The 25,769-nt window shown below is 40.0% G+C and overlaps 1 protein-coding gene across 2 annotated transcripts in view; it reads left to right on the top strand.

Annotated features, from left to right (window-relative positions):
• The window catches only part of LOC134531096 (transcription factor AP-4), a 91,382-nt gene that overhangs the window by 13,076 nt on the left and 52,537 nt on the right, over positions 1-25,769 (top strand). The gene's annotated exons all lie outside the window — the stretch shown is intronic.

Here is a 25,769-nt window from a genome sequence, read left to right as displayed (position 1 = left end):
GGTTTTTTTTTTTTTGTTATCTAGGATGTATTTCATAAATGCGACTCATTTGGACAAACTCTGGACATAATGCTATCCACTGCAGTTTCAGTGTTCCCTTTGAGTTACCACCTTGCGTATTATAGTGCATATTGCTGCATCTATATATTGAGAAATGATTTACAAAGAGCACCAAGTACACATTTCGCTAGTGTTGTTGAATTTTAATAATTAATAATATTTATAAGCAAGATTAAGCTGTTACAATATTTTCAGGGTTACTGATGGTTTGCAGCCATATTCCTTTGTCTGAGCTTTAGAATTGGTTTATATTTATACAATCTATTATTCTAAACATTTGATTTAGTAGTAAAAATTATAGATTAGGATTATTACGGTTAGTTGAAGAACCCAATGAGCTCGGATGGAGTAATCCACTTTTTAGATGTACAGTCTGTGTGTGTCGTTTTATTTTTGCCTTGATGTGCAACTTTTTCGCGGAACTGATAGCTAAACTCACCAATGACTAAACCGTGGTTTTCTCTGGCGACACATGATTACCACATCTGTGTATGAATTTTCTTTATCCCCGACGGCACACGAATACCACGTCTATTTTCCTGACCCCTCCGCAAAACTGCCAACTGCTGTCACCCGAAGTGTCCTAGGAAGCACTGTTACGTGCGTCGTGAGCTCTGCTGCCTTGAAAGTCATCGTGGTGAGACCAGTCACATGTACAAGTTGTGTATGTTGTGTATGACCTTGGTTTTTCTTTAGCAATAGCAGTTTCAAAACTATAATGCTCCACCATCTTTAAGTGTATTTCCCGAATCATCATAATACGACGGGAATATGTTGTGTAATGTGGTCAATGTGTGAATTTAAAGCGTATCTAACTTGCCGGGCTGGATATTTTAGTTAATAGTTTTTCATGTATCATAACCTAAGGTGAAATGCAATGTTTAGCAGCAAAAGTTGATAAATTTTGCGTTAGGGAATAGTTGTGCACACTATTAAAATTGTTCCTTTAGCTATGAAGTAAAAATTTATGACAGTTAATTATGTTTTGCAGCTTTTACCTATTACCGGTAAAATTCCTTGGAATAAGGGTTATTTATATTTAATGGATTATTTATTAAACTTAAGCAAAAACCACCAATAAACAAGTAAACTTAACAGCATTAAAATATTTGTCGGCGTTCTTGTAATTGGGATGATATTGGTACCTGTGGTTTTGTATGGCTCAGATACGAATAAATAAATAGTTCGAAAGGGAACCCAGACCAGAATCATTTGAAATGTAATGCTGAATTACTATTGAAATATTCCTAGAACTGCAGAAGGTGAAGCAAATGAGTATTAAGAAGAGAGAACTTAACAATATACATCGGTACGATAGTTTAGTAGTAAATATACTGGAAGGGTTGGATGCAAGCGATGAAGTGGTAGCGCAAACATTGTATAAACGAAGATCTGAGGAGTGAAGGAGAAACAGTCTTTGATACCCAGGCTAACTCCGGATAGAGAACAAAAGAAGCGGGTCGTGTCTACCTGAATCAACGTAGGCGCGGCTTCGTGGAAGTCTACGTCATTGGCTCGTGCAGGAATGAAGGCTTTGTCACGGTGTGGTCTGTTCTGTTAACTGAAGCTGCGGCATGTCGTTATGCGTGTGCAAGTACCCCAGATAAGCATAATGTTCTTGGAGACGCTTGCACTCCAGTTCCTTGTCGGATGTGCATCCTTTGTCGCCTTTGGCGTACTGGAGGTTTGACAGGGTGTCCACATTCTGGAAGGTCGTGAAAGTTTTAATTGGTCAGGGTTTTTACTTGAATCTGGAAAGTTATTGAAATTTCATATTTATAATAATTTGATGAAAAAAAATTGTCATAATCCAGGCTGCCAGACTGACTGAGAAAGCGTGTTTATTTTACAGATGGTGTTTTGGTGTATTGACACACATTATAAAATGGCGTATGCAAAATTGTGTTTGAAATAAAGTGTTTATAAAGAACTAGTCCGGCTGAATTTTCTGTATAATTTATTTTACTTCAGAAAATTGCAACATGTACATTATTTACAAATTATACTCCGCACGTGAGATTTAATATTTTACAAGACTTTTTTTGGGATTAATTTATAACATAATCGCCTTACCAACGATTACGTTCTCATTCATGAATGTTGTAGGTAACCAGGATAACGTATTTAAATTTTTTAGTGAGGAATTGGCTAATCAATAACGCATTATTATCTATTGTGATCACGGTATTGACTTATTTTTGTTTTTAATATAATGACGGATATAAACCTATATTTTCGTCTCTTGCGTAGGAGGCCCAACATTGGTTTACGATTCGCCAACTTGAACGTGATGAAAACAGTGCCCAATGGTAATCCAATACACACACGATGTTACACAGAACATACATAAATGCACAGCAGTGAGGCTCGGACATGCAAGGCTGACGTGTAAGCGCCGGGACCACGTGGCCGGCGGCCGGCAGTGGGAGGCTGCGTGAGCGCCGTGACGTCGCCCGGCCTTGTGGCCCGCGGGCGGAGGGCGGTGCAAGGCTGTCTGCCGACCTCACCCGAGCGCTTTCACCGCTCCCTCCTGCCGCCCTGCGTCGCCCCACCGGCCTAGCTGGAACACACTACTGTCACATACTGTGGCGTCGCGCTAATAGGTTTTATCTTTGAATATATATACTGTATAGAAGTCGCGAGTGGATAGGATTTACTCTACGTTTTTCAGGAGCGTATGAGGAGCAGCTTGGGAACTTCACCGCTGCAGTGCGCTGCCGTAACGCCCTGTATCGTCTTAGTTGTTATTTACACGTTAGAGCGCAGCTCTGTCCCCCGCTGTCATTCCCCGCACCCCCCTCCTATCATTCACTGCAGCTCAAGGTCGTTCAACGGGAGCGGGAAGGGGTGTTTGAAGAGTTCGACACTTGTGCGCTAGGGACCACCACAAGTCGATGCCCTAGAGATGGTAGCGATTGCGGCGGTGAATTAACCAACTACCTCAAAACCGTATTAGAAATTTTAACCTGGGCTGGCGACTTCTGTACAGTATATATATTCAAAGGTTTTATTTCCAAGTTTTTTTTTTCTTTTTACGTTGTGTAAAAGGGTCCAGAATTTTACCGTTGGGAGGAAGTATGGGATTATTTCACAAGCTAAACCAGGCGAGGTGGTGCGGTGTAAAACTTCGGACTGGAAGCCTGGCCAGCCATCCATATTTCTGTTCTTCGCCAGTTGTCTCTGCTGTCACTTGCCAAGTTCCTTGCTGTGTACTGTTGCAGGACTCGGTTTCCGGCGATCTGACCCATGACGAGACGTAAAGGCACGGGTAATAAAAGCATCCCAGTATTAATTTGTTTTCCATAAAATGACACTTAATCACAACCCCATGTAAGAAGCATTTGTATGGGCGAATTTATCGAATTTTGCTAGTCTCCGTGGCAATAAAATCAGAGGTTTGTAGCAAGATTGGAAAATACCGTACCACTATGTTTGGAACTAAAAGAAAAACGAAAATTAATTTAAATTTGGGCACTTTTCGTGCGAAGAGAGTAAATATAGACTTAAACTTTTAAACTTTTTTCATGTATGTGTGTGTGTGTATATACACATACATACAAATATAGGTTACTTATATACTCTTATGGTTGTGTTTTTTTCGTTTTGTGCTAATTATTGTAATTTGTAGTATCCAGTAAAATGAGAATCCTAGCAAATACATGTGATATTCTTATTTTAGTATCCAATTTGTTTAATAAGTACGTGTTTGTGATTCTGTAAATTACACCCACGGCCACTAATAATGTAATGTCAGTCCAAGGAAGAAGCCCAGTTAGCAAAACTCGAGGGTTAAAAGGAACCTCAATAAACTATGCGGTGCGCCACTTTCGAGAAGGCTTTGTTTGCCCGGATTTTTTTATTTTTTGCGTGTTATACATGGGGAGTGACAGGTACTAATTTTTTATACAAGTAAATTGGATTACATTTACTATATTATAAATAATTTGCGTTAAATTAATAATGTCAGGACCTAAATCGTCAAAATCTAGTAAGGAATTAGATCTTCCCTGCATGTTGGATTACGTCGAGGCTCGACTCTCGTCTATTTTCAATTTGAAGTAATGGAAGAGCGGAATTTTAATGAGTGGGAAACCATAATGAACATTTTTAAAGACTGATCTGTAAATGCTACGTCTTATTCTCTACTGGAAGTAGGTAGTTGGCAGCAATATGACTTTTATTTAGTTGTATTTCGCCGATTGAAATTCGTAGTCTCAAAAATGCAATGTTATATTTTCTATCAACTTTCCTTGTAAGTAATGCCGTGTCACTTCGTGTCTACCTCAATTCCGAACCATATTTTCATTGCCCGGCATTTGGGACTACTGTTGCCTGTGGGTAAGGGATATTCTTTGTTTGAGAAATTTGTCCTATCGGTGTTACGAGTTGGGTTGCCTCTAGCGGATTCATAAGCTTTACCCAGAGTATTTGCAGAAAAAGGTATTTTTTTCGGTGTGAAGCTAGGTGACCACTGTGAGAGATAACACTGGAGAGTTGACAGTTCTCCGAGAGTAAGAGCCCTTTCACACGGGCAACTGAGTTGCCGGCGCTCGGTTGCTCACGAATTGCCGATGGCGGGCCGGGGCGATCGCCACCCCCTTCAACCACTGTTCTTTTCAGTTAAATAAGAGCTTACACAGGGGTTACTGTGTCGCGTCGAAATTCCTTATTTTTTACTGCAAAACACGTGTTCTACGTTTGATACCAAGACATTCGTTGGTCATTAGTTGCCAACCCTGTGGGAAATCTCTAATGTTGATTGATTACGCTAATAAACTCGTGGAAAAATTATGTGGTACGAAATTTACGAACCTAGTACAATATCATCTACATAAAATTAGTTATAGCTAAAATCATCATAAGTTATTCGTAATATATTTATCGACAGTGGCTCGCTCTTCTGTCTGCCTCTGCCCGCTTCCTTCGCACACCGCGCCGCAGTAGTCACCAACTATCGCTCGTCGCACCCGACTGGCTCGCCAGGCCTTCACTCGCAGGTATCGCCTCCCGATAGGTCCGGTTCGCTCACCAAGGACCACTTGTCCTCTTCACCTCTAGCTGATCGCACGGGTATCTTCAGTATCACTTCCTGAGGGGAAGACTCTCTCCGCTGCTCCGCTCTTCGCTCGGAACTCTCGTGAAGGCCGGTGTCGCTGTTTTTATACTCTTGGAAGACTTTCTGGAACCGACTGGGTGGTTGAAAGTGTCGCGTAACCTTGGGCCGACGCGACATCCGAAAAGTCCAGAAAGGCGGTGTGTATTCGTGCCACTCCGCGCGGCGGCCTAGGGAAACCCGCAGAATTCCCAGACCGCGAAATGGATCATTGACAATGGCCTGAGGCGGGACGGTGCGAGTGGTGTACAACCGAGGGGAGAGGGGAGAGGGAGATAAGTGAGGACCCTTGTAATCCGGCCAGGCATGCGTGGCATGCCTTACGTCAGTGTACGGCGCGTGGCATCAGTGCCTGTGCGGGGCACCTGGCGCGCGTCGCGCTCCTGTCTGTGTCTGTAACAATATTTTTATAAAGATCTATTCATTATGCTTTGCACATTTCCCTAGTAATTTTATTGTCATTCATACAATTAAAATCTGATTGTGACTGTAACTCGTTTCTCAACAGGTATACATCAACACTGCTTCAACACCAGTTTCACAATTTGGCTCACTTCATTGAACGTTTATTAGTTTCATTATAATGTGGTGATAAAACTTTAGTTAAAAATTCATTAAAAACTGAAATATGTAAGAGAAGGCTCCTTTATTTAATCTAGCAACACTGATAGGATGCGTCCATTCATTTTTATTGATTACTTTTTGATGCGTAACATCTTAGCGCTTAGTATTCGACATTTGGTTGGAGAAATTCGTGAATGTAACGGAAGTCGCATGAATCGAGAATTTGTACTCACGGTGCTGCAATCTGTGGCGGATGGCGCGAACCAAAGTTCATACAGACAAAGGGAAACTTAATATATTAACTATTTAGTGCAATTTACAAGATGAACAGTATTTTACCAAATTCCTTGTAGAAAATCAGGTCTAACAACGGGTTTAATTGTTTTCCAGGTCTTTCACACCTTAATCGGAGCCGTTTTATTATATAGTTTAACATTTCACTCTTCAAATCGATTAATTCTGTAGTCGACTTAGTTGCTCCGGCAACAAATACTAACGGAAACTACGTCTGGCGTTAATTTACTTTTCACAGGGGTTAGATGTTATACATCTCTGATAGTACCGAAAGCCTCGCTCACATTTTTTTTCCTGTGGACATATTCGCCCATTATCAACTCAGTTAAAATGTATTTAGCGCCCACAGCACAATAGCACGGCGCGCACTTCAGCTAACAGTTGAACACGGGGTGATACTGACTGGGAGCTCCTCATCAGTCGGGCAACTGCAGCTGCCAGGTCTCGGCAACTCTTGAGCGATCGATCGCGGACAACTCATTTGCCCGTGTGAAATGGCTCTAACTGGCAGGACCGTGTCCATGCGAGGACATTTTCTCGCGCGAGTGTACTCTTGAGAGTTGTGCCGCACCCTGCACTCGCTGTCATGTCGCCGAGCTGCTGCATGGCGACATGTGTGAAAGAGTCGATAAGAAATCTTCGCCATTATGGGATGTGTAATAATTCGGTACGAGAACTCCGTACACCAGGATGTCAGCAGTTGATGATGAGAGTAAAACATGGCACTTTAAGGTTTTTCGCGTCAAATAGGTTAACTAATTAATGTGTTATATTTATTTGTAACTAACAAATATATGATTATATATAATTGTAATTAGTTACATTATTGTTTTGACACGCTTGAGAATGTGGTAGGTGCAGAGTTTGCATTGCATGCGTTGTGTTAATTATAGGTACTTATTGTTTCTGTGCATTTCATTACAGGGTCCGTAATGTTTTACCAAGAGTTTCGTAAACGCTGCTGTTCTTGTTAAATTTGTTCTTTTGATTTTTTAAAATGCTTACGCAAATTTTGTTGAAGCTGTACGCTTAACATGTGGCGAAGTTAGGACGCTGACCGCCTTGTCTTGCATGTAACCTCAGGAGAATACAATTTCTTACTTCCAATTAAAAATTGTTTGAAGAAAGGCTGAATTCCGAGAATAGGTCATATTAAACTAAAAAATTATGATTAAAAAATCAATGAATGCTCTTAAAGTAGGGTTTGATTCCATACTTAAAAAAACTAGACTAATACGAAAAAAAATAATTATAATAAAAATGATTTTAAGAAATGAATGTTTAGCACCTGAACTGCCCTTCAACCTGCCTGTGATGCTTGTGAGGGTAGGTCGTGAGGGTTCCAGCTGTGGCAGTCAGCACTGCCTGCAGCCCGGCCTTGGGGCCTGGGCGCGGGTAACGGGACGCCGGCGGGGCGGGCTCCTGGGCGCGCGCTCTTTTTGGTGGCGGCTCCCCCATGACGTCACGTCTCGCCGCCACTATATATATACCCGCGCGCGCTCCGCCACGCTCTATATCCGCTCACGTGACCTCCCCTCCTCCCCCCCCCCTACCTAACACAGGCAGACGCGCCGCTCTGTAGCAGAATTGGATACGCGATCGTAATACAGCCGCTCAATAAGTAGTTCTATCTGTATCATCCAAGCGTGTCTTCAAGTTACCATCCACTTGTTTTGTATCATTTTTGAGTACTAGCTACAGTATAGCTGTCACCAGCTATATTTTTGCATATCAAGCATTAACCCTATGTCTTGTGGTGGTATTTCTATGATACCACTTTGAAAAAATGTTACTATTCGCAATGTTTCAGTGGTATTGCCGAAATACCTCGCGTGAGTAAGCCTTGTGCTGCTATCTGGCGATCCTAGCAAGAACAAGTAACATTGGCTGCTTAAATTTTTCCTTCCGCCACGTCTGCTAAAAGTTACACAATAGATTCTAATTTATTTTTAATATATTTCTGTGTGCGTCAAAGGGTTAATATTTAAGATGAGAAGATTTCGAAGATGGTGGATGGAAATTTTTTTCCCAACAGAAATTCATAGGGGTTCAAGTTGAAAAGAAAGTTAAGAAGCTCTTGGACGTTTCAAAACACTTAATATGTAGAACTGTTTCTGTATCAGAATGAACTATGTAAAAATGGCAAGTGCGAACGGAAACTAATAGTATGGTTCTGCGGTTGCGCAGCTCGCGTGGCGACGATAAACACCTCGTCCACACTGGCTGTATCAGTTTGACGTAACTTTTCGATTTGTGGGTAAAAGACAGACTGCGGGATCATGTACGATGTGATCATTGTATCATTTTTTATACGCTCGCTTGATAATACGGCGATCTGATACAAGTGTGGACAGGCTCAGTTTTACCAGACATACCTGAAAAGGGGTACACGTACCCAAATTACTATGTGTGTACTCGGTACCCGAGAAGATCCGCTCGTGAATGCACATGTACTTGCATTCTAAAAATAATAGTCAAAAATATTTAACAATTTTCTCTTAGAATGAAAAACCCAATTAGGGTGGAAAACATATTTTCCTTGGCCAAGATGTACTGACATTAAACATACCTGCCTTTTTGGAAGAAACAGCCTCGCCTAAGAACCACAGGATCAAGTTAAAGCTAGTATCAAGTAAATAGTAGAGCTGCGGTATCAGGATCACACCAAACTTTAACCTGAAAATACCATTTGTCACAAGTAGCTTAAATATTAAAATTTTACATTGTTTACCCCCCCCCCCCTTCTCACAAATCCATCCAATGACACATTTTAAAATTCTACGAACCGACCTTAGCAGTAGAGCCAATATTGCATTTAAACTATTAAATTTTACGTTGTCACGCTATTATTTGATTTAACAGAACAGTGTTAATGAAATTTATATTAAAGAAGACAGCAATATTTTGTTTTCATACCTTTTTGTTTATGTACCTGAATGACGCCAGAACTGAAAACTTATTGTGCACGAAAGTTCCAGATTGTAGAGGTGAGTGTACCCAAATTGTGTGTACTATGGCTGCAATACTGACACGGCTTCAAGCATTGGTGGGTTGATGTCATTAGGAATTACACGAGAAGTGTTTTGTTACAGCGGTAGGTGATTAGTACTGTGTACTTGTGCGAAACGTCAGCCAAATACGAGCAAATATTGTTCCTCGTTTATTAATTCGAAATGCCGCCAGAAGGTATATTTCCGTACCCATACTATCATTTTTCTTATCTGTTATATCACAGAATCCCGAATTGGAACTGTAAGAGCTCTAGCACAGTGCACACTGTGGCTCATACTACTAAGCTTCCATTCTTACTCGGAACTACTGTCCCCACAGAACTTCTTCCCAAAATCTGGCATCCTCTTTCATTTTAGTAGAACTGTTTAACGGTTCAACGCTAGGGAGACTATTCGCCAGTAATTCGTCCTGGAAGAGCGATAAAAGAAGCAGATGACTAACGTCTAAAGCAGCACTTTATAAATCACTAGGTACTAATATACATTACCTAGTTGGTTTTGTGTAGTTTAGTGGCATGCCATTTAATCATGAATTTCTAAGTGTAACTGTGTGTAACCGTAAGTAATATCGTTTTGCTCGCGCATTATCTCTCACATTCTACAGTACTAGAGAGGAGAAAGATAGATAGGGGGATAGTACTTGCTTGCCTCCGCCGATCTATTAATACTCAATTGATTCAGTGTTTTTCAACCCAAACCTCATCAATTTCGCTCTGTAAGTGGTAGTGTAAACGATAATAAGTAATTTAGTATGTTGAATTAGTGCGGTTCTAGTTTGGAGTGGCTGGGCTCCATAGACGGAAAAATGTCGCTCTGAAGGATTTTTCATCACCTGTTCTAAAAACCATCAATCATCGTAAGGACGCTGGTGTACGTTTATCTACATGGTCAAAATTTTGATATGACCCAATGATACGCATTCTCTGGCCATACTTACCCTTTTGTATCGCTTACTCTCAAGATACTCACCCCCGCGTAGACAACTCACAAGACTTGTGACACGGGCTCTTTAAACACCTTAAAATCTTACGCAGGAATACTCATCTTGAACCAGAAATATAGTATTAGTAATTTTATTTAGTATAGTTTATCACCCAGAAATTTATTCCTTCAAAACTGCCACAGTTAAAAATAATGGAATGAATGGAGAAACCACTATATGTGATGTAAACTTTCCGTTGGTCAGTAATAAAATCATGTTCAATCAGTGGAATACAGTTGCTAATTTTATTTCCATTTTTTTAAGTAGGGTTTTTTTTTTTAACGGTTTAAAATTTAGCTATTCCGATTCTTCTCTCAGGATCTATTGCATGAGAGTTAAAAGGCGAACTTGTAAAATAAAATCCAGATATTTGTATTTTTCAACATAGTAATTAATAGAATAGTGGAAGAATATTAGGAAAAAACGCAGTTTTCTGCCTCTTTGTATGAGGCTTTCGCTGACTTTCAACAAAACTTTCACTCGTGTACGAGTAGCCCACTGCGAGTCTTCATAGGCATTTCCTTCTCAGGCTCAAAGTTCTAGCAACACGTGTATTGTGCCCTCGGAGAGGCCGTCAGTGGTCTCGTGTGAACTTGCCCTTACGCTTTGTTTTTTTCAATTCTTTGGCCCGGCAGTGGAGGCGGACCGTTTATGTTGAGTTTAGGCCCTTGAGCCTGTGCGCAGTTGGCCTGCAGTCCACAGTGGTCTGGGTGAGTGTCACACCATTATGTTAAGACATACATTACACATGCATTCCATGAAAAGACGAGAATAATCGACATACACATATTGGTTGGTATATGTGGATGCATAAGGGGGCGTCCATAAATTACGTGTGTTGTTTGGGGGGAGGGGGTTCGGCAAATATCACGTCTTCCCCCCCCCCCCCCCCCCCAAGAAACAGTGTAACATTGCGAGAAAACTGGGTTAAATTAAGTAAAACATGTTTCTCCGCTAAAATATGGCTTAATCCTACACAATAATATTTAGCGCGGTTATGCGAATGCCACAAAGTCACTCTTGAAACCACACATGAGTCCCCGTGTACTGAATTAGAATTACTATTCTTTTACGAATTTTAGTAGTTCTAATTTAAGTATTTTTTGTTCAATTTTCTCACTTTTCTCACTGTGATTCTAGACTACGTTATGTCTTAAATAAAAATTATTAGGCAATTTATGATTTTTAATAAATCCAACATAATCAAGCGCAGATTAACGTATTTACACTAAAAATACGCATTATGAAAAAAACGCATGTAAGATTTGGGGGGGGGGGGGGGGTCCGGAATATCACCTCACCTAATGAAAATACGTCTGCGGTTATAATGAATTTTACCACAGTGATAACTTTAAAAATAATGATTTTATTTTACTGTAGCAATTTCTTTGTCTTTCCTTTTTAAAGAAATCACGAAACAAACACGTACAAATATAAATATAAATTAGAATTGACAAAACTCACTGAAACTTTGTAACGCTTTTTTTTTTCAACATTATTTGCTTTTTTCGTTATTCATAAATTGAACGGCGTTCGGCAGATACTAAACACGTGTAAATGTATCATGTGACGTTATGACTTAAAACAATACTTTGGAATCTCCATTTGCACGAATCATTAAAAGAAAATGCGACTTTATGTATGTTATGATTACTACAAGGTAAAATTTTTATTAAATGTTTATTAATTTGTGAATAAACGCTTTGTCTGATAATGAATAAAAAGTGAATAACTGTAAAAAAATTTCCTTTTTATAAAACCTAACTATAATTGTTTTAACAAAATATTGCTTTTGATTTCTTAGAGCTATCCGATCTACAGAAGCACAAACTTAAATAACCTTTAAAAGATATAATAGGAACTTTTAAAATACCCATAATTTTTTAGCCAGAGAAATTATATTGGAACAAACATGGCGTCAAAGATTTTTAATATTTTGTTGGTTCTCTAAAGCATTGCGAACGCGGGTGCCATCTTTGATATATTTACCATCTAAAAGTTGCAGTCCAATAGATGCATTAAAACAAAATTAATCTAAAACATTTTAAGATACAAATAACACTAAGTATGTGTATGTATATTTGTTTTTGATTAAACGATAGAAATCAGTCTGTAAATATTCCCCTCAAAAAAACCTTAACATTATTGAGGTGATTCAACATTTAAAATTTAACGTTGAGAAATCTCATCACGAAATTCATTTATTAAAAATGGCTTTGAAAATATGTTAGCTAACAATTTCTTGTGTTTCTACAATGAATCGCACTGGTCCGCCATCTTTTAGAGATTTCTGAGACATCCACAGATGGCAGCACCGTATTCATGGACAAATTTCTGTTGCAATCAATTTCCTTACCATTCATGAAATTACTCCTGCCATATGCCATACACAGAGAGCTGTTATGGTTACACATTAAACACTTTTGATTGCATATTTCTGTTCTGTGAGGCTGTAAAGAATTTACCATATTGAACTTAAAATTGTGCTATAGTAGTTTTCCCCAGCGTCTTCGTAACATTACAATGTCTATATCTAACGCTCCTACTGTCTAAAATCTCTTCTTGCTCCAGTTACTATGAATTCCTACAAGAATCGTGACTTTCCGAGATAGGTAGGCTAGTCAAGTAATAGCGATAAATATAAAGTGATATAAACCGCGCCACAGTTGGGCAGTAATGGGCCGTAGACAGAGATGTCACTCGACGGTTGGACACCTCCAGAGATGTTGGGCAATGAGTTCGCCGTGACCTAATAGTAAAATTTCAAACTTACTCTCCGTTTTTACTATAGTACTGTAACATGGTAAAGCAAGTTTCACTTTTCCCCAGCGACGGTCTGTCATGCAGATGTTTTGTTTGTGATGGCGTGCAAACTGCAAGCCGCCGAGTGACGAGCTGGTGGCTCTGCAGGCCTCGTGTCCGGGTGCTCGTCAGAGCTAGCGGGGCGGGCACAGGCTCGCCGGCAGCCGGCAGCCGGCGGGGCGTCTGGCCGGGCCGCCCAGACGGCTTCGATTCGCCGTCGTCATGGCGACGCGCGTCGGGCCGGCGCTACTACGCCACTACGGCCATCGATCGTGTCCCGCCGCAACTGGGTCGCGCAGGAGCCGCGTACGCGCGCCGTCACGTGACTGCCGGCCCCGCGCAGCCACCACCGAGGTGCACTGTTTGTGGTTGTCATCGAATTTACGGTTTTTGCAAAAAAAAAATTGCATTATTTTCAAAATTATTTTCTTGGTACGAATTGACTTTAATTTATGTTTCATTCGTTTCTATGAAAGTCTCGCTGAAAACTGTTAGTGAAAGAGCTCTGGACTTTTTTTTTTTTTTTTTTGCAGAACACGACATTTATTACATCCTCGTCCAGTAGTCGGCCATCAGGGAAAAAGTTACCCATGTTTAGCCGCAGTAGGTTTCCCTTGGGGGGGGGGGGATAATCTAGACTGCTTCGTTATTTACAGTTTGATAGGGTTTTCCCTCATTGAATTTTAATCACTCCGTATACTTTTAGTTAATGAGATTCGCAAGAGCATGACAAATAGACAGATGGTTTGTCATAGTGGATATCTGTGTATAGTTTCATGCCCAAAAACTCCAGGACTCATATGTGTCGCATTACAACTAGAGCTGTAGCAAACCGTATGTATTCGTTACTGAGTAACGGGTGCGGCATCTAGTAACGAGTAACGAAACGTTACACACGAATGCATTTCGTTACTCGCATCTTTCGTATGTTTCACGCATGCGCGCGCGTATTCGTTACAAAGAACGATGTTTGTTTATTAATAAAAGTATAATTTGGAAATTCGTCGTCCAAGTTTTTTACTGTTTATTAAAGGTATTGTGTGTGTAGACAAAGTTTTAGATTCGAACAGAAACAACGTAAGAAAGTATTTTTTACAAATTATAAATATCTATGTTTTTGTTTTTTATAATCGCGTATTTTCACGTTTTATGTTCTTATCTTAAAAGATATATTATAATAAAGCCGCTCTAATGAGAGTTAATTGTTTCTTGGTTAACAAAAGCTGTTAATTATCAAATATTTTTAATTGTTTATATTCGATTTATTTTTATTTACGCGACGTCATACTGTACGCGTACGAAATACGACTCGATTCGATGCTGTTACATAACATAGCATGTGCCATGTCATGCGGTATCAGAAGTAACGAGTAACGATACGAAAGTAACGAGTACTAATTGTTTTAGTAACGAATACATACGGGTACACATTTTTTCGTTACTTTTACACCTCTAATTACAACACACTCGGCACGTCTTCCGCGTGGTCAAGCGGCCACCAGAACCGGAGCCATCTGCGAAACGTAACCTGAAGAGTTTTTCCTCTCAGATACGGCATGCCACTGCAATCAGTTACTCTAGAGATGTTATCGCGATAGCTATTATCTCAGTACTCGCATTGTGTACATCGCGTTAGTTAATCTCTGGCTCAGGTGACACTTATCGTGAGAGTAGTGGAGTAGTGTGCATCGTGCATCATCCTATGTATTTACTATGTTTCCCCCCTGAGAATTAGACAAATGAACAAGTGAGTTTATAAAAATATTGTTATTGCTGAGTTGTATTGAACATAATTTAATAAACCCCAGAAACATTTGAAAACAAATCTAGGGTCTGTTAATTAGCATCAGTTTGGTTAAAAAAAAATTCAAAACTTCGTTCATTTAAACAATTTCTTGTCCTGTGGTTTATTTCAGTTTTATTTGACATCTAGTTAAATAGTTTTCTTCATAACACTGGCTGAAGCATTTAGTATCGCCGACGTGTCGTACTTTCGCTCATTCTTGTTACCAATGCAGTTGCAGATCTCTTACTGAAATTCAGGCATGTCATGGGCGGTCAGAATGGTTTCGTATGTTCTTTCGTGGAATATAAAGAATTTCCTCAAGAAAGTGTGCTTACTGTAGTCTTTATTCGTCATTTGTAGATGATCCGTTATTTAATTTGGGCCCAACATCTAGTCGACAGTGTTCATTGGAGAAAGCAGAAGTAAGGATGGCTCGATGTGGATTGCAACCATGTTTCTCTGGAATGCGCGTGGAGTGCGTGATGCTCCGTGCAATCTTGTCTGGGTGTGACGACCTCGTGGCCGGCGAGCCACCCGCCCGTGGTCCGGAGAGGCGGTGCGCGACCCTCGCTGCCAAGGTCGGCCGGCCTGGCCGCCTTCCAGAGCTGCGCCAGACTATCGACCGTCGGGCCAGCGGGGCGTGGCTGTCTGCCTTCCCCTCACCCCCTCACCCCGCCTCTTAATATAGGCGTCGCCGAAATTATGCGGGCTTGACCGCTCGTCGGCCGCTGCCCATGGGTACACCTGCTCTTCCTCGCCAACATTGGCGTGTTTGCGTTTGTTCGTGTGGATAACGTCTTCTGTCTGAAATAGTTGTACAAGCCAAGAGGAGCAGTGTATATGACTACTCGCACTTGTCCTGTTTATTTTAATTGTTTCCTTCTCTCGTCCTAATTTTGCTAACCCCCGGGATTTGAACCCAGAATAAATCGCGCTCTGTGCGGTCGATATAATCGAGTACTCGACTATTTCCGTGCGAGTCTCCCAGAATTTCTCTCTTGCAAACGTTAAACAAATTACAACGTGACATGCTAAGGGAAAACGTGAATGGTACAATATTTTCACCGTGCCGCGGAAATGTACAGTGCAGTCGTATTTAAATTTACCCATATGTACAGCATTTACATATTGTACACACACACACACACACACATCTAAGGGAACAACCGTGATAAATGGGCTTTTGGTAAATTTAAAGGGCGCCAGTGATGTCAGAGGGGGTGTTGGTACTGCGGACGTGGTAGTTCCGGCGGCGACGCCCCTGGACGCCGACCTTGAGTCGCGCGACGCCAGGTCGCCCACGGTCCCGCTCGGCTGGTCGCCATGGCGACGAGTCTGGGGGTTGCCGGGGAAACGGGAGATGTCATGGACCCCCGCCGGCCGGCGATCAATGCTGCCCCGCCGCCGCTGTCTGGACCGACGCCACGCTCCCCAACCCTTGGCTTCGACCCCGCCCTTGTCGCTCGAGTTCGCGCGTACTATAACTATAACTATAACTATGTGAAACATCAGTTACTTCAGCGTCAAAGCTTTCATTTCAGGAGGCGCATATCGCAATTTCCGACAGTCATTCCCGTCAACATAACACTAGTTCTAACTGACGAAATATACTGACCAGCAGTTTCATACGTCATCTTCTTGGCTTGAAATAAACTTCTTAAGAATTAAATATATATGCTGAAATCAGGTGTAGTTGATTAGAATTCAAGCTGAGCTGTAAGGTTGTCGAGGATCGCATTTCTTTGGATATTAAGACACGCGTACCACAGGAACTCGCGTCTATCTTCATAGCTATCAGAGTGACGCTGGCGTTATATAGGTAATGGCGTCACGTGTGAATCGAACAGCAGTTTCTTAGTTTCTCTCAGCGTCCTTTTGCAGCAAGTGTGTATCAGGCCTATATGCCCCGTCCGGCGGGCTGCGCCGTAAATAGCAGTTCTTGCCCGGAGCTGAATGGCGACACTGCAGCTCGCCCCTGCTACTTGCCTTGTGATAACACCCCTCCCTTCTGTGTTATGATTACAGTACTGTTGGCCTTGAGACGACAGCTCGCCCTTCTTCTTCACCCTAGTTGGCGCGCCATTTACATACAGCACGTCTATGTGTTGCGATATTGTTACACAGACAATAGTGACCGCGTGCGAAACACTGTTTTAGAAACACGGGTCTGGATACACGTTCTTCCAATAATTCTTACAGTGGTGAACATTGATTTAAAGCATTGTGGACATACGCCATTGCTGGTGTGCACTGTATGTTGTATAGAAACCTCAAGAACGGACCAAAATGATTAAAATACACACAGAAAACTAACCAAGATCGGCTGATGTTAAATATATAGTATAAACCTTGAGCTTGATTACAAATAATTTTTTATTATTAATTTTTAAACATATTTATATTGAAATTTTAAATGTTGTAAATTAACATTGGAGTATTTATACAGTGAGCAACCCGAACTTCATCCATATAATTTTATCTAAATGTTGTGATTTAATTTTTTTTTTTCATATACATACTTTTTAACTATGCTTACACCAAAGACAGACGCTTATATTAATTTCACTTTTCCATAGTTTATAAAGTGTTAGAAATATAATTAATATTTCCTCCTAGCAACAGGCGGATTAATATAATTTTCCACTCAATAAGAAGTATTTGATGTCAGACATTACATCGTGGAAGAGGTCTCCAGTGTGTGGGGCGATCCAAATTCCGTTTTGGATCCCGCGCTGGGGACTAGAAGAATCACGATATCCGCTTGTATAGATATGTTCTTCTAAATACATCATCAGGATGACTGATTTTTCATGCATCAGACTTACGGAGTCGAAGCAACCTTATCTTCTTTCCGCGACGGTGGAAACAGAATTTCAGTGCGGAAAGATGTCTTCATAGTTGTGCTGCTGCATGCAGACAGACTTGGTAAGCTATCTGGAAGATCAACAGTATCCAGCTTCGGTTTCAGAACCTGAGTTGTAGCTGTACTTTACCAATTCTTCGATAGCTTTCTATCTTATCATCTTAAGAATCAACCAGTTGTCCAGACGATGAAGAATCGGAACTCTAGCGCATTCTGGAGTTACATGAATTCACCATAAAAGTGTGTGAGAATACCTAATAATGCATTCGTCCCTGCAAATAGAAAGATGCATTAAATGTCATCGTATGTCTTACTGGGTTGCTCGCTAGTTTAATTAATATTCCATAACTGCATAATTAAGTAAATAAATGATTCACGTGAATGTTGTTATAGTCTTAAATTTGATCACGGTCATATAGATCGGCCTGGCAACTTCCTATCCTTTGCCTTGGCGTGTCTCGTCGGCTGAGTGAAGCTCGCGGCGGCTCGCGAACTAACGACGCTAGTTGTAGATGTCCCCTTTATTAACATTGGATTAAATAGGTTTTTCATATAAAATTACGTATATTAAAAAAACTCGTTTTAAACTTCGGCTAAAGTTTTTTTAATATTATTTATTTGGAAGATTTGTGGGGTTTGAATACAAAGCAATGACTTGTCGCAATTGTCAGTTAAAGTTTTAATCTAACAAATATAGTATGTAACTGATATTTTTTCTTCAATTGTTTTGTTAGCGGTGTGGTGTAGTGGTAAATGCATGGATTGATAATCTGCGGGCTCGGGTTCGATGCCTGCTAGAAGTTTTTTTTTTTACATTTTCATTTTAATTTTTTTTCTCAAAATTAAACTATTATTACAGAAATTAAACGTGATGGAAGCATTGATGAAATGAACTGCAAAGAGGGGAATGGTAAATTACATAATCAGGTGAGATTTAAAAGAAATAAACTAATACACTAAAGTAAACTTTATGTAGGCGCGGTACCGCATTACAATTAACTAGTTACTTGTAATAATTACGTTTTACAGTAATCTTATAGGTAATTCGATATGTTTGAAAAGCAGTAATTGGAGAAATATCCCATGGGGCTACAAAAGTTATTTGCGAACAAGCTGAAGAACTGGATGTGCTAGCAGTCATTGCTGAAGCAGCTGAAGAGTTTGATGGACCAGCGACGATTGGTGAAGCAGCTGAAGAGTTAGTGTACCAGGATCTTTGGCGAAGTAGCTGAAGAGTTTGACGGCCCAGCAGCGATTGGTAAAGCAGCTGAAGAGTTTGGTGTACCAGGAGCCATTGGCGAAGCAGCTGAAGAGTTTGATGGACCTGATGCTAAGAATTAATTGTCAGGAAATATGTGGGGATTTACTGGATAAATACCAGTGCATCTGAATCCATTTACTGCGATTTCACCCGTTTGCAATTTGATGAGGCATGCTTTGCCAAATAACTCAGCTACATCGAAGTTGGTTACAGGACGGGTGTTTGATCGCATCCACAGCCGCACTTGTTCACTGTAATATTGTTTAAGAGGGCTCATGAACGACTTGTCCAATGGCTGCAACTTGTGGAACGAATGAGGCTGAAGACAAAGTGCAAACAATATTTGTTCTTGCCTTGTTGAGGACATCTAAGTTTCTGGAATGGTTGTAGTGGCCATCAAGGACAAATAAAACAGGTGATTCGGCAGTAGGCTTCACGTATTCGAAGAAATGACATAACCACTGTGTAAACAAATCGGACTGTATCCAGCCAGACGGATGAAAAACACAAATGGCGCCCGGAGGAGCTCTCCTCAGGTGTGGCTCATATTATTTCTAGAAAATACTAACATTGGCGGTACGTACATAATCTCCGCCTGCACTCATGCACGTAACCACAGTTACAAGAGAGATAGCCACGCTCAGCTGAACTGATGGATGTTACTTGCCTGTTTTCCTTTCAGTGTGAGAACCTTTGGGATTTTACTTTGAACAATAGTCAGACCTGTTTCGTCTACATTGTAGACCCTGTCAGCGGGGTATTTTTGCTTATTCATTTCTGACTCCAAAAGGGTAAAAAACTGCTGCACGTTTTCTCTGCTAAATCCCACAGCTCTGTGGAACGAAGTTGCAGTTGGTTTACGAAATGATAAGATATCCGTGTGCCGCTATAAGAACAGCCTTAACCATCCCTTGCCTGCTCTTCCTGATGCAAAAGGATTACTAATGTCGTTAACATGGTAAGCCATGTTTCGAACATCTACCCTTGTTAGGCCAAAGAATTTATTCTCCATCAACAACAGATATTCTACGAGCTGCTTTTCACATTCCGCGGATAGGACCTTTTTCCAAACGAGCTTTGTTTGAACCGCGATCTCAGGAGAAATAGCAGACCGGGAAAGCCTAAACAATGTAGTACGTGGAACACTGAAAACCTTTGCAGCCTTAAGGGAGCCAATTTTATATTTTTTCTCAAATGCAATACAGCCATTTTCATGTATGCTGCGTTTCAATGCCTTCTTTTCTCCTCTTTTTTTCTATTTCCCCACGGCATATCTGCACAAACATAATATGAAACATTAGGTCACAAATTAATATGGAATAATATTCCATTTTTGAACCCTCCTAGTATTCCATATTAGACACCTAGCCATTTTGAAATACTTGTAATCACAAAAGAGGCACAACTGTGCTTGTATAAAACTATAATGACATGTTTATTAAGACTTATCCATGTACTTTACGATCCATTATTACACATACCCTAATAACTTAAAATAATGTTGTAATTAAATTATGCGTAGCCTACATACCTGCAAAAATGTCTTTAAAAATACAAATGGCACCTTACAACACAAACGTAACTAGGAGAATGGCTGTGCTTCCTTATCCGAGCAGCGCTGGTGCGGCCGTCGTGATTCACAGCGCCACCGAGAGACTACCACCTACTTCATGAGATATCGTGACATTCCATATTAAAGCAATATTCCATATGTTTATCCTTTCCTATATAATATTTCATTAGGTACATGTTATTGCACAAATAAGGTTTAGCGAATCAGCAGAAACGCATTACGCGGACACATGTAGCTAATGAAAGTTACGCAGTTCTTATTCGTGCTGTGCCGTCGTGCAGATTTAGCTAGATGCGGGTGCTTGCGAGACGTAACTGTCATGGTAACTACGCTGGCAGCCGGCAGCCGTCACCGGGCGCCACTAGACGGCGCGTGGTTTCGCCGATGCACACATTTATTTCTAGTGTTGCCACTGAGGATTTTTAGCGGTAACATGCCTGTTGAAATGCGGGAATGGATGCAAAAATTGTCTATGGCGTGTCCAGCTGGTGAGTTCCTTAAATTCTAACGATTTGTACTCCACGTTACCATTAGCTCTGGACGCACTATGATTTAATGTGTGTCGACGGCAGTTATATAAACAATTTTTTCTATGGATGTTTTAGGTAGTATTAAAAACTGTTATAAATAAACTTTATATTTTTTTTGAACTGACAAAAAAATACATATTTTGTTCTTTTAAAGTCTTCGTGACCGCCAGCACTAAACTCTTGAGTATGTTGATACAAGGTACAAATTATGCTTAGTTTGAAATACTATTGCCGAAACTAAATGATTCTGAAATTATATAATTATCTCTAAATTAGGTTTAACAGCTAGGAACACAGAAAGTGACCTGAATACTAAACACGTAACTGGTCAACTTCAAAACAAAATGACAGTATTCTGTACAATGATATTTATATTTAAGTTTACCAACAAAATCAATACCAGCATCCTAATTTTTTTAGTACCCGTCTTTACTAAACATATACATAACATATACATATATTATATAGATTACAGCACAATATTTACAATATATGAATTTTCTGGAGTTAGTGAAGTCAAAAATATCTCAGCTAGGTCGGATTAAAGAGCAAAGCATAGTATCCCCTAGGTATTTACATAAAGTTACTGTGTAAGATAGTGGCGAAATAAAAAAAATATTTAACAAACAATAATTCAAATGTAATTATCAGAATTATCATATTTACTATGAGAATTTGAAGTCAGGATACTAATAATTGACAAATACATGCACATTTTCATACATACCTTTTGGTTTATAGATATTAAACCTTCAAATACTTTTAGTAGTCAGTGTTCATCTGTTTACTATACAAATGTGAACTTTATTTATAATTGTTCTCTGGACGATGGTTCCGGAAACAGTGATTCGTGTAGTAGTAATAGTAGTTTTCTGACCCGACGTGACGAATAGTCACAGTACAATTATCACCAATATTCTATCTTCCACAATAAAACTTAAGTTCATGGAGTTTTTTAGTGGCTCTTGGTATAACTTTCCTCTATATTGTCACGATCCACCTTCAGAGGGGGGGGCGAGAATCGTAGCTCTTTACATAGAAACAACTCGCTTGGCATCAACTAGTCTTAACTTCATAAAATACTTTACTGTACCTAGGATCATAGGTTCGTCATCCCGTACAGGATGTCTGGTGAGAGCTGAACTAAGGAGATTTTGCAAAATAACATAATACTTAATTAAAATTATTTTATTCTTAAAGTCAAATACTCAACATCATTTTAAAGAACATTTAAATAGCGGGATTACAATTTAAAACAATAATCTCTTTACTTCCTTAACGATTGAACGACCTTACAAGAGAGAGAATGAGAGAACTTCACTAAACACTTCCCTAGTCCTTCCGAATACCTCAAATCATAATTAATACTTAAAATTAAAACAAAGATAAGTCCATACTCACATTTTCCGAAAAGCCTTTCTTGATCGATTACTTTAAAAAAATAACGTAGGGGCCTCTCCTGCCCTTGAAATCCCGAACGAACATTACATTTTAAAAACTATGACGCGTGACCCCTGACGAGGGCCATAGCCTCCGCCCGAAAGCTTGACGACTACATTATGACCTAACTTAAATTAAACGACTCGTGGCCTCTGGCGTCGACCATAGCTTCCGCCCGAAAGCTTGAATTCCTACATCACGAACGAACTAACAACTCGTGACCACAGGTGAGACGCATAGCCTCCGCCTGAGTGAGCCCCGAGTCACCAATCACTTGCGCTTAAATTCGCGCGCCCTGCCGCGCCTACCATAACAAAAGCTCGTTATTGAAGTCAAATTTACTAAACAACTAACTAGAACATCTGGGAAGACTACCCCCCCTCTACCCCAATGTGCAGGCCACACCGCGCGGCTTGTTACGACAGCGCGCCCCAGTAACTGCGGCCCGTGGCTGCGCCAGCGTGCGGCCAAACAAACAAACAAAATTCTGCAAGCCCGCAGCGCGCCGCGCCGGCCCCGTGCCCCAATTACTTGGTCACGCCACTTGCGCTGACGAGTGAACAGAGCAGCCAGCCCAGAGTCCCGTCAGTAAAGTCCCTAAATTTGATTTCAACAACCCTGCAAAATTTCAACCCGCGACAATATATTTAAAATAGTCCATAGTTCTTGTCGATTCAACACTGATAAATATCACAATTGAAACCAATTCAAGACGTTGGTCTAAATAATAATTTTTTATTTAATGCGCACTATCGGCGACGATAGTTTTACTTTCATTTATAGAAGGATTAATAATCACATCTGTTTCAGATGATTGTCGAAAACGTACTCGAATTATTCTGAAATGTATCAATATGAAACTTTTTTACAAACGCAATTTTGTTTTATAATAACGATTTTTGTCACAAAAGATTGCCAAAAAAATTAGTGGCCTGAAACTATACACAGTAAATCATAGAGAGAAAAACAAACAGTCATGGAATAAAATAAATTTTTGTTAATAAAAATGATATTACTCAATATATCAAGTTATTTGGATGCTCGTTCAACAGGTGTGGAAATTTTCTGTGCCCCGTTGTCGGAAGTGTTCGGAAATAAAGGAATCTCCGTTGACCATCTTGGCCGGCGTCGGTTCTGGTTCCTCGCAACAGGTCAGAGGGCAGCGCGAACTGTCGCCCCGTCCAGCCACCCCCGGGGTCGGCCAGCCTGCGCCTGCGTGCTTTAGACAGTTGCGTTATGTTTATGGTTTACTATTAATTGGTTATTGATAGCTTCGTCTAAGTGACAGCATTAAATATTGCTCAAAGTTTAATTAGAAGAACACTCTGAAGGGTGTGTTTTTTCCCCCCCTTAAGACTTAGATATTTCTACGTTATTTCTTTAATACCGTTTTTCTTTCGGAAAATTAAAAAAAAAAAAATTTACGTTATTCATATTTTATGATCAGAGTGTGTGAAGAGACTAGAATCGGCAATAAGTTGACATTTCTGTCGATAATGAAGACCTTGCCTACGTTGGATTACGGCACAACTTCTAGACCTTTCAAACATTATTGATGGTAGCCAGTGACGCTTGTGGATTAAGCCGCGAGCCTTTTGTCGACGTCTAAGAAGCTGTTAGTGGGCCAAACCTTATTGTCGTTCTGTACACGACCCACAGTGGGGCAAGTGACCGATTTTCTTGCACAAAACCTCTGTCATCGGACAATTAAATTTATTGTATTTTTTACCATGTCGCTGTTAACTAAATGAACAAAAAAATTCAGTACGGAGAAATTTCTAATTTAATGACTTATATATTTCAATCATATGAGCAATACTAAAGTTAAACTGTAGGTGAATTATGTTCAGTTAAAAATAAAATAAAATAGTATGTTAAGAACAAATACATTCGCTGTCATTACTTAATGTTAGTCTTCAAATAATCTTATCCTTATCATAATCGTCCTGCCACTAAAAACAGAAAAGTTATAGATGGAAGGAGTTTCAAATGAAGAAAGCACTCGTGGCTTCATTTTTTTTTTTTTGTGAAATAGTTTTTATCGAGGAAATATCATGGATACGAGCAGAGTAGGTGAGGATTCCCGTTGAAGCAGAAGTTGTAATTTCTTACGATTTTCTTCTTTTGCTGGGCCCACAGTTACTCTCAAAATCATTCGTTGGGAGAACTTCTGTGTAGGGAAATATATATACATTGAGGTATGTTTTTAAAACTGTTCATCTGTATAGGCTGTCAATGCTAAAGGGACAAAATACAGTTTTGAGTTTTTTTCGTTAGCGATTCGGCTCAGACATTCAGTGGAGTTAAAATTGTTATATAAAGTTAAATATTTTTATTTGAAGTGTTCAGTCTAAGATGCACGGTAATGTGTAAAAATGCAGCTCACCAATTTAGCACAATTTTTGCACAGTTTTGTCCAGCCATTATTTGCAAGGGCTTTGTTATGCTGTTCCTGTTATTTTCTAATCGCGATCATTTTCTCGTAAAGGAAAGCATGATAACTTTATTCTTACCGCTCATGCCAAATTTATTTTTGACCTGATCACACACATACAAGTGTCGAAGGCTCCAAATATCATTATTCTTCTCAATGAGAAGATTGTGTATCTCACGATAAGTGAATGTGACCGACGTATCTGCGAAAATATTCAAGGTATCTTACGTTGAATAACTCCCACTTCCTGTTATTAGCATTAGTCTTTCTAAAACTTGTCCAACCCCTCGTGTTCGCTCGATTCCTGGCCACGTAATTTCTGAGTATGTTATGTAGAAGTTTTTCTTCTGAATATGTCAGTACCAAATATAAAGTTGGGCCTAGTGGGGCAAATTTTGTACGTCTAAGAATCTAATTACGATGTGTGTGCGACTCGACCTCGCACAAAAAAAAGTTGATAACCCGATTAATGTATAAATTAATAGTGTTTAGCTGCCTCGCGTACATCGGGATAGACAGTTTGTTCAATGACCAAATTAATTTATTGTAGTTTTCAACCGCTAACGAGCGTGGGAATATCATACTTCTGGGACCGTATGAAAGCAAAAATATTGAATCCGCATAATCGAGCCACTTTGTGAGTCTTCTCACGGGTAAGCAGGTGGAGAAAACTAAGTTTCAGGTGTTTTTTAGTTGCACTGGACATTACACAGCACCAAAATACACAATTGCAAATCAGTTTTTCAATTTTAATTTGTTAGGTTGTGTCCAGGAAAAACAGTAATTTGCCCCGCTGTGCGCCGTGTTCTGACGCAAGCCAAGACGCACTGTCTTGCTGGTGTCGGTCAAAGAGCATCCAACTCTTAGCTTGTACCTTGTAGTGTGCGCTTTTTCTCTTTCTAACACACGCCGACTACCGTTAACGCTGCCCTTGTCTCTTCTTGCGCTAATCATACTAATTAAAATAGATTTTTTTGGGGGAAAGCGTTTTTGTATATTGTATAGTATCAAAATATGCAAAAGAGATGTATATTTTGCATACGTGTTGGCGAAAAA

This window comes from Bacillus rossius, chromosome 3 (assembly GCF_032445375.1).
Source record: "Bacillus rossius redtenbacheri isolate Brsri chromosome 3, Brsri_v3, whole genome shotgun sequence".
Taxonomy (NCBI): Eukaryota; Metazoa; Arthropoda; class Insecta; order Phasmatodea; family Bacillidae; genus Bacillus; species Bacillus rossius.
Note: the sequence above shows the minus strand (reverse complement) of the source record. Positions and strands in the feature narration are given on the sequence as shown.